Source organism: Lissotriton vulgaris, chromosome 6 (genome assembly GCF_964263255.1).
Source record: "Lissotriton vulgaris chromosome 6, aLisVul1.2, whole genome shotgun sequence".
Classification (NCBI taxonomy): Eukaryota; Metazoa; Chordata; class Amphibia; order Caudata; family Salamandridae; genus Lissotriton; species Lissotriton vulgaris.
The window spans coordinates 125,122,932-125,136,437 of NC_141694.1; the positions used below are offsets into that span (position 1 = coordinate 125,122,932).

Here is a 13,506-nt window from a genome sequence, read left to right on the forward strand (position 1 = left end):
CGATGAGGGGTGATACCCTGGAACAGTTCCCAGGATGCTTGGTACCAGTCCAGGGTTGACCTAGCCTGGCAGTTTGGAATGGGCTGCTCCCATTTGGGGTGAGGGGGCAGGGTCAAGGCTGATTTGCATACGGCTGGGTCCAAGCTGGAGTGGCATGGGGACCATAAAAACGATGGATTTAGGCCCAGATCTCTGGAATGGGTTGACTGTTTGACACTGTTCAGCATTCCGTCCATCAATTGTTTGTTTTACATAATCAATATTTGTCAGACCGTCAGAGTAAATTACTATGTGGAACAACTTTGTTTCCACTGCTCATACTTAAGGGGCACAGTCACTACTCTAATAGGGTTGGAATTTAAATCTGATGTACCGTAGCAGGTATAGTTGACAAATATATAATCATTTTATGCTTTCTGACAAATCTTAATGTTTCTGTCAATCATTCATGTCATAGATAGTTGGCACCATGATGTTTCAGCTTGTATGCTAAGTTATCGTGGGTATTCATCAGGAACAGGAATTAGTGAGTCAAATTATTTTGCTAGCATGGCATTGACAAGCTCATGACTACTGGAGAGGATGAAGTAAATAGAATGTGGGTGCCAGGAGTCCCAGGTGGCCACGGTTATAATCCTAAATAGTGGGATGGGTGTGATCCAGTGCGGCTCCCTAAAGACCTTCAATACCCATTCCACTAAACCCAGATGCAACCACTATCTGCTCTTCAGTGGGGCCCATAACACAGCGAGTTACACACATTCTCATACATACACATTACATCTGAATCAGTGACAACGAGGTAGAGCTGCTGGTTAGCGGGGTACCTAGGTTTAAATGTTATACATTATTTACATTAGCTTCTATTATATACCAACATGTTACCTGGAAAACCCTACACCAAGGCACTCCACTATTTGGTCAATAAATCAAATAGTAGAAGTTAGTTGATGGATAATAAGACCAGCTTAATCATAGTAATCCAAATGAAACATTAGCATTTATTCTGTCATGACTTTTAATTAATTAATTAAATGAAACATCACTCGAGTTTGAATTTAATAGAATTTTATCTATTCATTTAGGAAACAGAAATTTTTGTTTAGTCAAATAAAAACGAAGATTTTAGACATTCATTAGTATCTTTTAAAAGGAAAGATAAATTAGAAATTGTATTACCTAACTCTGTCATGAGAGCATAACAGAGTTGCACGAGTCTCAATCTGTCTCTTTATTCCTTGTTATGCCTCAAAATAAAATCTCTGCTTTCAGTCATCTTCATTGTTCCATATTTAAAGTCCAAACATTTTCAAAGTCTCTAGAACCATAAAATAAATCAATCCAACAGCATGTCGTGGTGCAAAGAAAAATCGGAAACAGCTATTTTCCGCCTTTTCAAATCAGTTCTTTTATACCCTTTTCACTAACTATCTGACTAAAATGTGAAACTTTTAGAGTCCGTTATTCATTCTGATTGGTCACTTAAGTGGGATGACAACAATCAATTATCCATCCTTGGTAGAACTAGTTTTCAAAATTTGCAAAGTCATTTGCTCTTTCACATAGATGTCATCTCCGTTTATTATTTTGTCAATTCATTCAGTCAATACATTCACTATGCCGTCTCTTCCGTTCCCACAGGGTTCAGATGCACACAATTCTTGGCACCTTCTTGCACTCTTGGGTCAATCTGGCCTTGACATTAGTCGCTCGATGTGCTAGGCCTTTTAGCTGAATTTGTTCTCTGTTCATGCGCACGCACACAATCTCTGAGTTTCAGACTAATGTTAACGCGACAGTCAGCAACCATTTTTCAGCACCCAGTTTACATAGGCCTCAATGAGAACTAGTGGGAGAACAAACACAAACAAAAATTAAAATATAGAATTTCTAATTTCACTGTTAACCACCCACCTTTTTAATATTCCCATTAGTAAGTTACCTAGCTGAAGCACATTCATACACATAGCTTTATATACTTACCAACCGCTTTCATTTTCTTTAGCCACAATACAAAAGCAACACATACATGCGGTTTTCGAGGTAAAGTACTATATTAATATGACTTGTTCACAATTTTTAATAAATTAATTAATTTGCAAATGGCAGTTAATACCCATGTGTAATGTTGGTTTCTAAATACACTATTGTTGATTAATTATTCATGCTCCAAACAATTAGAATGATTATAGTTATGTGAGTGTGATTTTGCAAGGGGTACATAAAAATTTTCGGCTCACCCGTGCTCCATCAACTCCCCCCTTTGGTGATTTTATCACCAAACAATCCATACACAAATTTTTCTTTTAAGGACATAGTTCAGGTTCATTCAATATTAGACTTTAGTATCTCTCATAATTTGCCCTCTTGAATCTTCTATTATTTTGTTATTCAACTCTTCGAGTTCAATTTCCCCCATTTTTCGTTCTCTCTGAATTCTCTTTTCCATATTTCTTTTTAGTCTTCTTTCAGCTCTTTTTCGTTTAGTACAAATACATGCTAATTTTATCATTATTACTATCATTAGTATTATAGTTGCAGGTATTAGTATTTTACCTATTAGTGAGTTACCTATTTCTACAAACCACTTCTTAATATTGGAAAACTTCTACCAAGTTTTTCAAGAGCACCATCAACCTCCAGTGGAATAATTTCTTTATGCAATTTAGTAATATTTTTAATATACCTTTGTATATTCTGACTTTTGTCAGGAATATAAGTACAACAATGTTGCACTTTCAATATTCCACAGACTCCTCCTTCTTTTGTTAATAAAATATCAAGAGCAAGTCTATTTTGTATTACCATTGCTCTCATAGCAACCATTTCAGTGTTTACCATTAAAAATCCACCTGCTGTACCTGTAGATGTCGCCTCACAGGTCAACCTTTCTTAACTGGAACTTTATTAACAGTTTCTTTCACACCAGAATCTGAATCTGACTCTATTTCTGGTAATTCCGGATTCTCAGGTTCAGGCACACGTATTGTATGGCTTGCATGTACCCATCTTTTAACTCCAGCACACTTTACTGCAGTCGTACTGACCATAATCACCTGTCTGGGTTTGTCCCACCTTGGAACCAAACAGTTTCTTCTCCTGTGTACCTTTATTCAGACCCAATCTCCAGGACACAAATCATGTGTTGGATTCTTTTCTTTTGTACACGCATCGGTTCCAACCTGGTGAAAAACATAATCAACTGTGTCAGACAGTCCTCAACAGTAATCCAGTATGATATCATCATTTATTGCTAGTAATTTGTTGACAGGTACAAATGCTTGTCTCATTTCTCTTCCCATCAGAATTTCATGTGGACTTAAACCAGTCTTCCTGTCTGGAATGCTTCTCAATGTCATTAGAACAAGTGGTAAAGCATCAGGCAATTTCAATCCAGTTGCCAAACACATTTTTCCAAGTCTGTTTTTAATTGTTCCATTTACTTGTTCAACTACCCCTGAAGCTTATGGTCTGTAGACACAATGCAATTTTTGTTGAATGTCCAGAGCCTCACTGATGAGTTGTATCAATTCATTCTGAAAGTGTCTTCCATGATCAGACTCAATCGTTACTGGAAATCCATACCTAGGGATTACCTCTCTTAATAATAGTTTAGCAACAGTCACTGCAACGTTTCGTCTGGTTGGAAACGCTTCGATCCATCTTATTATGTGGAGAAGTGTGGCTCAGGGGTTAGAGGCGGCAGACCCGGAAGCTGTGATCGGCCCTGGACCAGGGTTCAAATCCCCGCCTCGGCGGGTCTTGGGCTCAAAAATTCCATGGACTCGATAATTCTCGCTCCGGTGCCTTCTCAACTCACGGGTTCACACTCTGCGACTCTGGGCAATAGCTTGCTTAATCTCCACAATGGCCCCTCGCGGCGGGATTCCTGGCTTTCACCTTGTGGATACCCTGCTGGGGTTATCTCACAGGGGAATACCAGGACGGGTTCCCTAAGCAAGCGCCGGGAAACCCTTTGTGGGTAGCTGTGCGCTATATAAGCTCAAATACATTTAAATTTACATTTACATCTTGAAAATAAACAGATAATCACCAAGACGTATCTTAGCCTATTGCATCGAGGCATCTCAATGAAATCTAATTGCATTCATGTGAAAGGACCACCCTCCCGTCCTATGGTTCCCAAGCTCACAACAGTTTTTCTTCCTGGATTCAATTGTTGACATATTGGACAACGTTGGCACACATTCTCAGCTATTTTTCTAAACTTTGGATTGTACCAAGTTTGCTTGAACATTCGGATCATGGCGTCCCTGCCTATGTGAGCTTGACCTTGGTACATTCGGGCCATATTTGAAATCATGCTATCAGGCATTACTGGTCTTTCATCTTTGTAAACGCAAATTTCATCTTCTTCTCCTTGTCTACAACCTTATTTTATCCATCTGTCTTTTTCCTCATTATCTGCCTCATCCTGAATCTGTTTCACTTCCTGCCAAGTTTCAACAATGTTAGTAAACATTAAAGAACCGGAAACATGTTCCTTTTCCCTGTACTGATTGATTGAAGTACAATTTTCAGCACAATATTGAGCAATGGCATCCGCGAAGCGATTGCCCTCAGTCACATAATCATCTCTATTTTTATGGGCAGCACATTTTACACCTGCAATGCTTTTAGGCAGCTGTATCGACTCAAGCAACATTTTCACAAACTCTCCGTTTTTTATAGGTGATCCAGCAGAGGTCATGTATCCTCTCTGTGACCACAACTGATCATAGTCATGGACTACTCCGAATCCATATTGACTATCAGTCACAATGGTAATTCGAACATTTTCTACCAGTTTACATGCTTGAATTGAGGCAATTAATTCTGCTGCTTGAGCAGAACGTACTCCTTTCAGACAAGAAGCTTCCATGACATCTGCTACTTTACATACAGCATATGCAGCACTTAAAGTTCCTTCATCTGTTCTCAAGCAAGAACCATCCACAAACAACACATAATCTGACTCTGCCAAAGGTTCATCTTTTATGTCCGGCCTTGGCTTTGTATAATACTCAAGTACATGCAAACACTTATGATCAATTTAATCTTTTACTTCCACATCCACTCCATTGGGTAACAAAGTTGAAGGATTTACATTTACACACCTTGCAATTGTCACATTGTCAGCACTCAATATCACTTTCATACTTTGTTAAGCGATTATCCGTCATATATTGGGTCTTGGTATGGGTTTAAAGTATGTCCACAGAATGTGGTACATACAATTTCACCGGTTACCCCATCACAATTCCTTCATTTTGTTCAAGACTCATACTTGTAGCTGCAACAGCTTTCAGACACCCAGGAAATGCTTTCATTACTGGATCTAGTACTGCTGAAAAGTATGCAATTGGTCTCCTCAATTTATCATGTCTCTGAGTTGAAACTGACAACGCACATCCTTCTCTTTCACTGCAATATAGTTAAAATACTTTCTCATAGTCAGGCATGCCTAGTGCTGGTGCTTCACATAGACCATTTTTCAATTTTTCAAATGCTTCCAATTCTTCTTCATTCAGCACAATCAGATCTACTACATCACTTCGGGTCAATCACTATAATGGTTTTGCAATTAGTTAAATCCACTAATCCATTGACGACAATAACCAACCATTCTTTAGAACATTCTCACATGCTTCTGTGTTTTAGGTGGACTCATTCCCTGTATCATTTTTATTCTCTCTGAGGTCACTTTTCTTACTCCCTCTCCAATCATATGACCTAGATATTGTAATTCATGTTGGCAAAACTGTAATTTTGATGGAGACATGTCCTCCTTCTGCTAAATGATTCAGCAGTTCAATAGTATCAGTAATGTAATTTTCTCTTGTTTTTGATGCCACCAATAGGTCATCGATATACTGAACTAGGACTGATTTTCCTGGCATGTTTAAATCCTCCAATGACTTTTTCAACAATTGATTAAAAATTGAGGGACTTTCAGTATACCCTTGAGGAATTCGGCACCAAGTCAAAATACGCTCTCCAAATCGGAACGCGAAAATCGGTTGGCTATCTGGATGTAATTGGACTGTAAAGAATGCATTGCATAAATCTGTAACAGTATACCATTCAGCATTGTGTGGAATCTGATATAATATCACTGCTGGATTAGGCACAATTGGACAACATGGAACAACAATTTTATTAACTTTTCTCAAGTCCTACATAATTCTAAATGTGCCATTTGGCTTTTTCAATCCCTTTAGAGGTGAATTACATGGACTGCTAATTATTTCTCCTAATATTCCTTGTTCGATCATTTTATTAATCACTGGAGTTAATCCTTCAATTATTTCTGGTGTCAATTTATACTGTGGAATATTTGGATAGACTGCATCTTCCTTTTCTGTGATTTTTACAGGACTTACATCTTTCATTAACGCTATTTCTTCTCCAGTGAAATTCCACACCTCTTCTTTAACTGTTTCTTTTAATTCATTTGGAATATCTTCTTTGTTAAATAATGGGAAAGCTTCACTTTTTTCTGAATCAATTATGGACATCGTAATTTTATACATACTATCATCATCTGCTTTTTGAAAAGCTATGCCATCTTGAGAACAATAAATGGCACAGTTCATTTTGCATAGTATATCTCTTCCAAGTAGATTTTCAGGACTGCTGTCACATACTACAAAACGTGGAGAAGTGTGGCTCACTGGTTAGAGCAGGCAGACCCTGAAGCAGTGGTCAGACCCGGGATCAGGGTTCGATTCCCGTCGCGGCAGGGTGCTGAGCTCAAATGTCCACGGACTTGATAATTCTCGCTTCGGTGCCTGACCTAATCATGGGTTCACACTCTGCAACTCTGGGCATTAAGCTTGCTTAATCTCCACAACGGCCTCCCGCGGCGGGATGCCTGGCTTTCACCTTGGGGATGCCCTGTAGGGGCTATCTCACAGGGAAAAACCAGGACGGGTTCCCAAGGCAAGCGCGGAGATACCCCTTCGGGGGTCGATTCTGGCGCTATATAAGAAATGCAAGAATAATAATAATAATGCAAATCTTTAAAATTTCCGATTTCTGTTTCCATGGGTCGTGTCAAAGGAGCTTTAATTAGTCTATTTGCTACACCTACAACTTGGATTACTTTACCAAGAAAGAGGAAGGTTTTGAACTTCTACTGATCTAACTGTAGATGGAGTAGCACTTGTGTCCACTAGAAAGGTAACATATACATCATTCACTTTACCATTCATAGAAGGACCAGATTGATCTACTTCCAGAGTTGCGCCAATCACGCACTCCACTTCCTCTCTTAGGCACTGTCAGAAACTTTTGTCTGATTCATTTCCATCCGACCGTAACCAGTATTTTGGAATCCAAGTCACACGTGGTGATCTTTTTACCTACTCTCCTTCGTAGAATCCTGTCTCTGCACTGTATCTTTGTCGATTAGCACTCTGTGGAAGAGGTGGCAATGGCACCTGATCCTGTTGATTGACTACCTGCTGCTGTTAAATTTGCTGATTTACCTCATTCTGCACCTGTGGATTCAATGATTTGTTTTCTTGGTCAACCCTTGGTTGTATTTTACACTCATTCCTCCATTGCCCCATCTTTCTGCAATTATGACATGGCCATTTCTTTTTAGCTTCATCGAGATTCAATGGTCCCTTACTTTTATTTTATTCAAATTATTTTTACATTTAGTTTGACTTCCATTAATAATTTGTTCTTCCTGCTGTTCTGCAACTTTTACCTGTGCCCACATTGCTTTCTCTTTCAGCTTTCGCTGCCTAGCTTCAATATAATCCCTACAGTACTTTGCATATTTCAAAACCTCATCCACAGAACTAGACTGCCATCACATCATATGTTGTCTAATCATGTTGTCTATTTCAGGTCTTAGCCCAAACACAAATCTATGCACAAAATGACTCATATTTTTCTCCCTTAGATTCTCATATCCACTATATTGTTTAAAAACTAATAATAATCTCTCATAATAGGCATGTACTCTTTCTTTTGGTTCCTGAGTGGTTCTATCAATCTTTAACCAATCAGTTTCTTTTGGTGGAATTTTGTTTTTCAAAAAGGTAATAACCTGGTCATATTTCCTCATGACTTTTGGAGCTGGAGCACCAGTCTTTGCATCTCTTGGGTACTCTTCTTTCGGCCAATCAACTGTGATTTTACATTCTGTCCATAAATCTGCTGGTACTACTATATCAAACAATCCGTCGAAATCTTCCCATAATACTTTAGATACTTTAACAAACCTGTCCATTTGTCTGTACCATTCAACTGGTTTTTCTCTCAATCTGGGGACATCATTTGTAAATGACAATATATCCTGCCTACTCTATTGAGCATGAACATATCCTCCTCCTGGTATTTCCCTCATAGGGTATTCATTTACCACCATTTTCCCTTTTCTCTAACTGGGAAAGTTAACAGATTTGTATTACTAGAATCTTCCTTCTTTTTCATCCATTTCATTTTTCATCGATTCAAGTCTCCCCATCTTCTAAAAAAAAAAAATTGTGGGGGGGGGGTTAATCTCCCTGCAGTATTCATGTTATCAATATCTTCTTCTGTAAAATCCACTCTATAAGGCTTCTGCAATATTTTTATTTTAACAAAATCAATTGCTAAATCATTTGCAATTTCCTCCAATCTATTATGCAGGTTCTTAGCTCTCCATGTTATACTTTTACTCATAAAGTTTAATTCATCATCTTGATATGTCTTTAATGTATATGTTCCACTAGTCACAAATTATCAACTCTTCCATATCTATTTTTAATTTTACCACATCTAGAACTTTTGGTTCTGTATCTTTTTGCTTTTTTATTTCATCTAAATCAATTAAACTTTTCTCTGGAGTTACAGTTGCTGATTCAGCAGCCATGGGAGTATTCTATACACAACTTTGATTCATAGTTAAGTTAGGTGGTGAAGTTCTAACAGTATTTCTCGTTTCATTTAAATCTGGATAAATCCCTTTTCTGTCTTGATATATGCTCAAATTTAAAGGAACAACTAATAAATTATCACCTTTTTTCTGATTTTCAAAAACCGGTATTACAGGACCTATAGTCACAGCTTCAACATGCTTGGTCAATTCTTTAATTGTTTCTGCCAATTCTTTTGTTGTTTTTTCTAATTCTGATATGCTTGCTTTTCAGCCTGCACACATTCTGATTCATAATTTTGCCTTTCTTCAAAATATCTTTTTGGAGTTTCTACAACCTTCTCTTTCATAGGCAGAGCATTTGGTATTATTTCTCTAGAATTTGATCGATATGGGGAGGTCTTTTATTCAATATGCTTTCCAGCACCTCATCCTCCGTATCACTCACTCCATACATACTTTTTCCTGAAACCTGATTATTTCCCTTCTCTATACATTTTCTTCCAATTGTCTCCTCTACCATCCGTACCGGATACATTCCATCCCACATATCTGCCAACCTTAATCTTTTCATTCTACTCTCATGTGTAGTTCCCCAATATCTTTTAAAATTTCCATGTTTACCATTCAAACTTCTAAATCTTTCTTCCTCTTTAATATACATTTCATCTTCCCATTCCATCAAAGCCTCAAACTGAGTCGGTCTAGGGGAATTTCAAAAGCTACCTATCCTGTCTAGTGACCATCTCCCACTTGCCATATCTATCACCCTTCACACTGCCCGCCTTCAGACTATCACCTCCGTGGGTAAGACCAATGGAGATGAAATCTATGCTCTGCCAAGGAGACTAAAGTGGACAAAAATAGACACAGCAGCTTTACCACAGTGGAAAAATAATAGGCCTGGAACAGCTGAAGATTTTACGACAGGTAATATTAATGAGAACTGGATCAAATTAACGACCTTGGTATACCAACTTCTGAAAGGTAAAGAACACTCACCAGTTACTGTAGAAACGTCTTGTCGTCAATTTCAACCACTATGCGAAAAAGTGGAGCAAAGTAAGAGGCCGCTCAGAACAGCCACACGGATCCATAAGCAAAAACGAAAATACGAAACACATCAAAACCAACTCCTAGCAAAGAAAATCCACAGGAAAAATGTGTGGGACAATAAAAGAAAACAACAAGACTCGGAGTGGCTACGTGTTTTTTCCCTGCTAAGACCAAATAAACAGGCTGAATTCTGGGCATATATTAACAAGCTTTCCAGTCATCGCCAAGACAGGTGCAATGTGGTTGCTAGTGACATATGGATAACCCATGTTACTACATTATATTGTGACACACAAAACTTGACATCATCATACAACCAAGAGCTCCTTACCAGCACTGCTCTACCCGAAATCTCACTAGTTGCCACAGAAGACATACCTGCATCGGCAGTGGTAAGGAACCCATTAAATATGGAGATACCTCCAGAAGCCCCCGTCGTAGGAAAATGTGTGACAACAATTTTAAAAAACATTAGAAAGGATGGGGCACCAGGCCCTAATCGGTTACCAGGACAATTGTTTAAAGAAGACCGTGATTACTGGAGTAGCATACTCACGCCGCTCTACCAGCATTGTCTGGCAAATTCAACCATCCCAGAGACTTGGAAAGGATCTTTACTACAACCTATCCACAAAAAGGACAATACTGGGGACCCCTCAAACTACAGGTTGATAGCCCTTTTAGACATTGAGCCGAAAGGTTATGCTAGCCTCCTGCTACAAGACCTGCAGAGCTGGGCTGATGAAAATGAAATCCTACCAAGTTGCCAAAATGGCTTTAGGCCAGAAGCGTCCACAATAGATAATATTTTAGCCCTTGCATACATGATAGAACAGACTACACAGAAAAAGTTGCTTCCTCTATTTGCATGTTTTTTGGACTACTCCACGGCTTTCGACAGAGTCAATCGGAGTCTGCTTTCGGCGGAAACTACAAGGTTGGGGGATACCAGAGATTCTTTTAAAGGCAATAATTAGCCTTTACACTGGAACTTGGGTACGGGTGAAAACTTCAATGAACTCAGCTACCAAAAAGATTCCAACAGACCGTGGTTTAAAACAAGGTTGTGTATTGGCACCTTTGCTTTTTAACTTATATACGGCAGACCTTGCTAAAACTATTCTTAATGCAAATCTTCTTTCTCCGAAAATTGGCTCAAATAGATTATTTTTAATACAGTATGCAGATGATATGGTGCTATTAGATCAAACAAAAGTAGGCTTGCAAAGACTATTGGACGCACTAAATCTCTACAACAACAAGAATGACCTAAGAGAGCAAATGCAGGAAAAACAAAGGTAATTATATTCGGAGAGTATGCCAACAAACTCGGACAGCATTGGAGGTTGGGCAACTTGAAGATAACAACAGTGCCCAAATATAATTACTTAGGGGTTTGGCTGATGAGTAATGGGAAATCAACAGCTTACCTTGCTTCAGCGGAAACAAAGAGAATAAAACCACTGGCTCTGGGCTCCCAACAGCACAGCTTAGGCACAAGCTACTAGTAAACAACAAGAGATGCCAGTGCCGCTATTTAATTAGACAAAAAAACGTTTTCTTCTCAAAACATCTGAATAAACAATATGTTTTGTGTTTTTATTTTCTTTCAGTTATTTTATTTTATTCCAAACTTATTTTTCATATTATTGGTTTTTAGAATTTTTCAAACTATACATTTTAAGACCTTATGTACACAACAAAAAATATTATTTTGCACAAAAACCTTTTACATTTCAAAAAGAATCATTCAAACAATCAATCATACCCTCTCATACCAATACAGACAAATTTACAAAATATCTGCTGGAATCAAATTATTCACAGCACAGCCATTAACACAATTTGTTTTTTTCAAATAGAAGCCTATTTTATTAACTTCTTTAGCCTATTCTATCCTTTATGGCTTTTTACAGTCTACGCGTTTCGAACTTGCGCTGTTAAGGAGTTCTCATCAGGACCATAGTCTCTTATATGTAAACAATGCAGAGGATGAAAATTTGTCCCCAACGTGAAATTGATTTTTTATGTGTATTCGATGTTCGGCGTTGGTTTGCTCGACTGCCTGGCTCTCTCTTTTGTAAGCTCAGGCTACCGTGTACATTCGGCGTATGCTCCCGTCTTAAAAAGATCCGGGCATGTAGCTTCAAAAATGCTTTCCTTCTTCTTTCGAAACTCTGCGTGCAATGCGAAAGGCGTGAGCTTCCGGGTCCACAAAGGTTCCCGTGACCCTTTGTTAACCTTTGTGGACCCGAAAGCTCATGCCATTCGCATTGCACGCAGAGTTTTGAACGAAGAAGGAAAGCATTTTTGAAGCTACATGCCCCGATCTTTTTATGACGGGAGCAGACGCCGAATGTACACGGTAGCCTGAGCCTACAAAAGAGAGAGCCAGGCTGTCGAGCAAACCAACGCCGAACATCGAATACACATAAAAAATCAAGTTCACGTCGGGGACAAATTTTCATCCTCTGCATTGTTTACATATAAGAGACTATGGTCCTGATGAGAACTCCTTAACAGCGCAAGTTCGAAAAGTGTAGACTGTAAAAAGACATAAAGGATAGAATAAGATAAAGAAGTTGATAAAATAGGCTTCTATTTGAAAAAACAAATTGTGTTAATGGCTGTACTGTGAATAATTTGATTCCAGCAGATATTTTTTAAATTTGTGTTGTCTGTATTGGTATGAGAGGGTATGATTGATTGTTTGAATGATTATTTTTGAAATGTAAAAGGTTTTTGTGCAAAATAATATTTTTTGTTGTGTACATAAGGTCTTAAAATGTATAGTTTGAAAAATTCTAAAAACCAATAATATGAAAAATAAGTTAGGAATAAAATAAAATAACTGAAAGAAAATAAAAACACAAAACATATTGTTTATTCAGATGTTTTGAGAAGAAAAGGGTTTTTTGTCTAATTAAATAGCGGCACTGGCATCTCTTGTTGTCAGCCGAAACAAAGGCAAAAGCAGTGACGTTCGCCTTGTGCAAGCTGAATGCTAAACTAAATAGCCCAACAACAAAATCCATTAGAAGAGTTTTTTTTTTTTTTTTTTTTGAGAAAGACTTTTATTGCAAAAGTTGCCAACTGTCTGAAATCAAATGTCATTACAGTCCGACCATACAGTGCATCAACGTGTACACAAGTTACAAAGACAGATTCGCAGCGCCTAATACACAGCCGGTGTGCTGGCATCCCGGAGGCCCAGCGGCGTCACTCAGTGTCACAACTCAATCAAAAGCAAAGCGATCTTGCACTGTTGGTCCCCAGCGTGTCAGCAAGACAGTCGATAGGCAATAAACGGAGGCATGATAGTGCTGTCTTCCATGAACCAGGGAAGGACAAGAAACCAGAAGTAAGGAAAGGGAAAAAACTAACCTAAACTACCCCCAAACCCCCCCCAGGCCCACCCCGTGTGCTGTTGAGTACCTTAAAGGAGTCCTAGTGTCTCTTCCTGCCTACGTAATGTCGTGTGCGTACCGTGTATATTCTGCACCCGCCCCCCGCTAGCCCTGTCCCCAAGCCATGTCACACCCCTCCCCCCGTCCCCGTCCCATACCTACACCTTCCCT

The 13,506-nt window shown here is 38.7% G+C and overlaps 1 protein-coding gene across 1 annotated transcript in view; it reads left to right on the top strand.

Moving 5' to 3' along the window:
- PLB1 (phospholipase B1) overlaps window positions 1-13,506 on the top strand; it is a 604,804-nt gene that overhangs the window by 545,108 nt on the left and 46,190 nt on the right. The gene's annotated exons all lie outside the window — the stretch shown is intronic.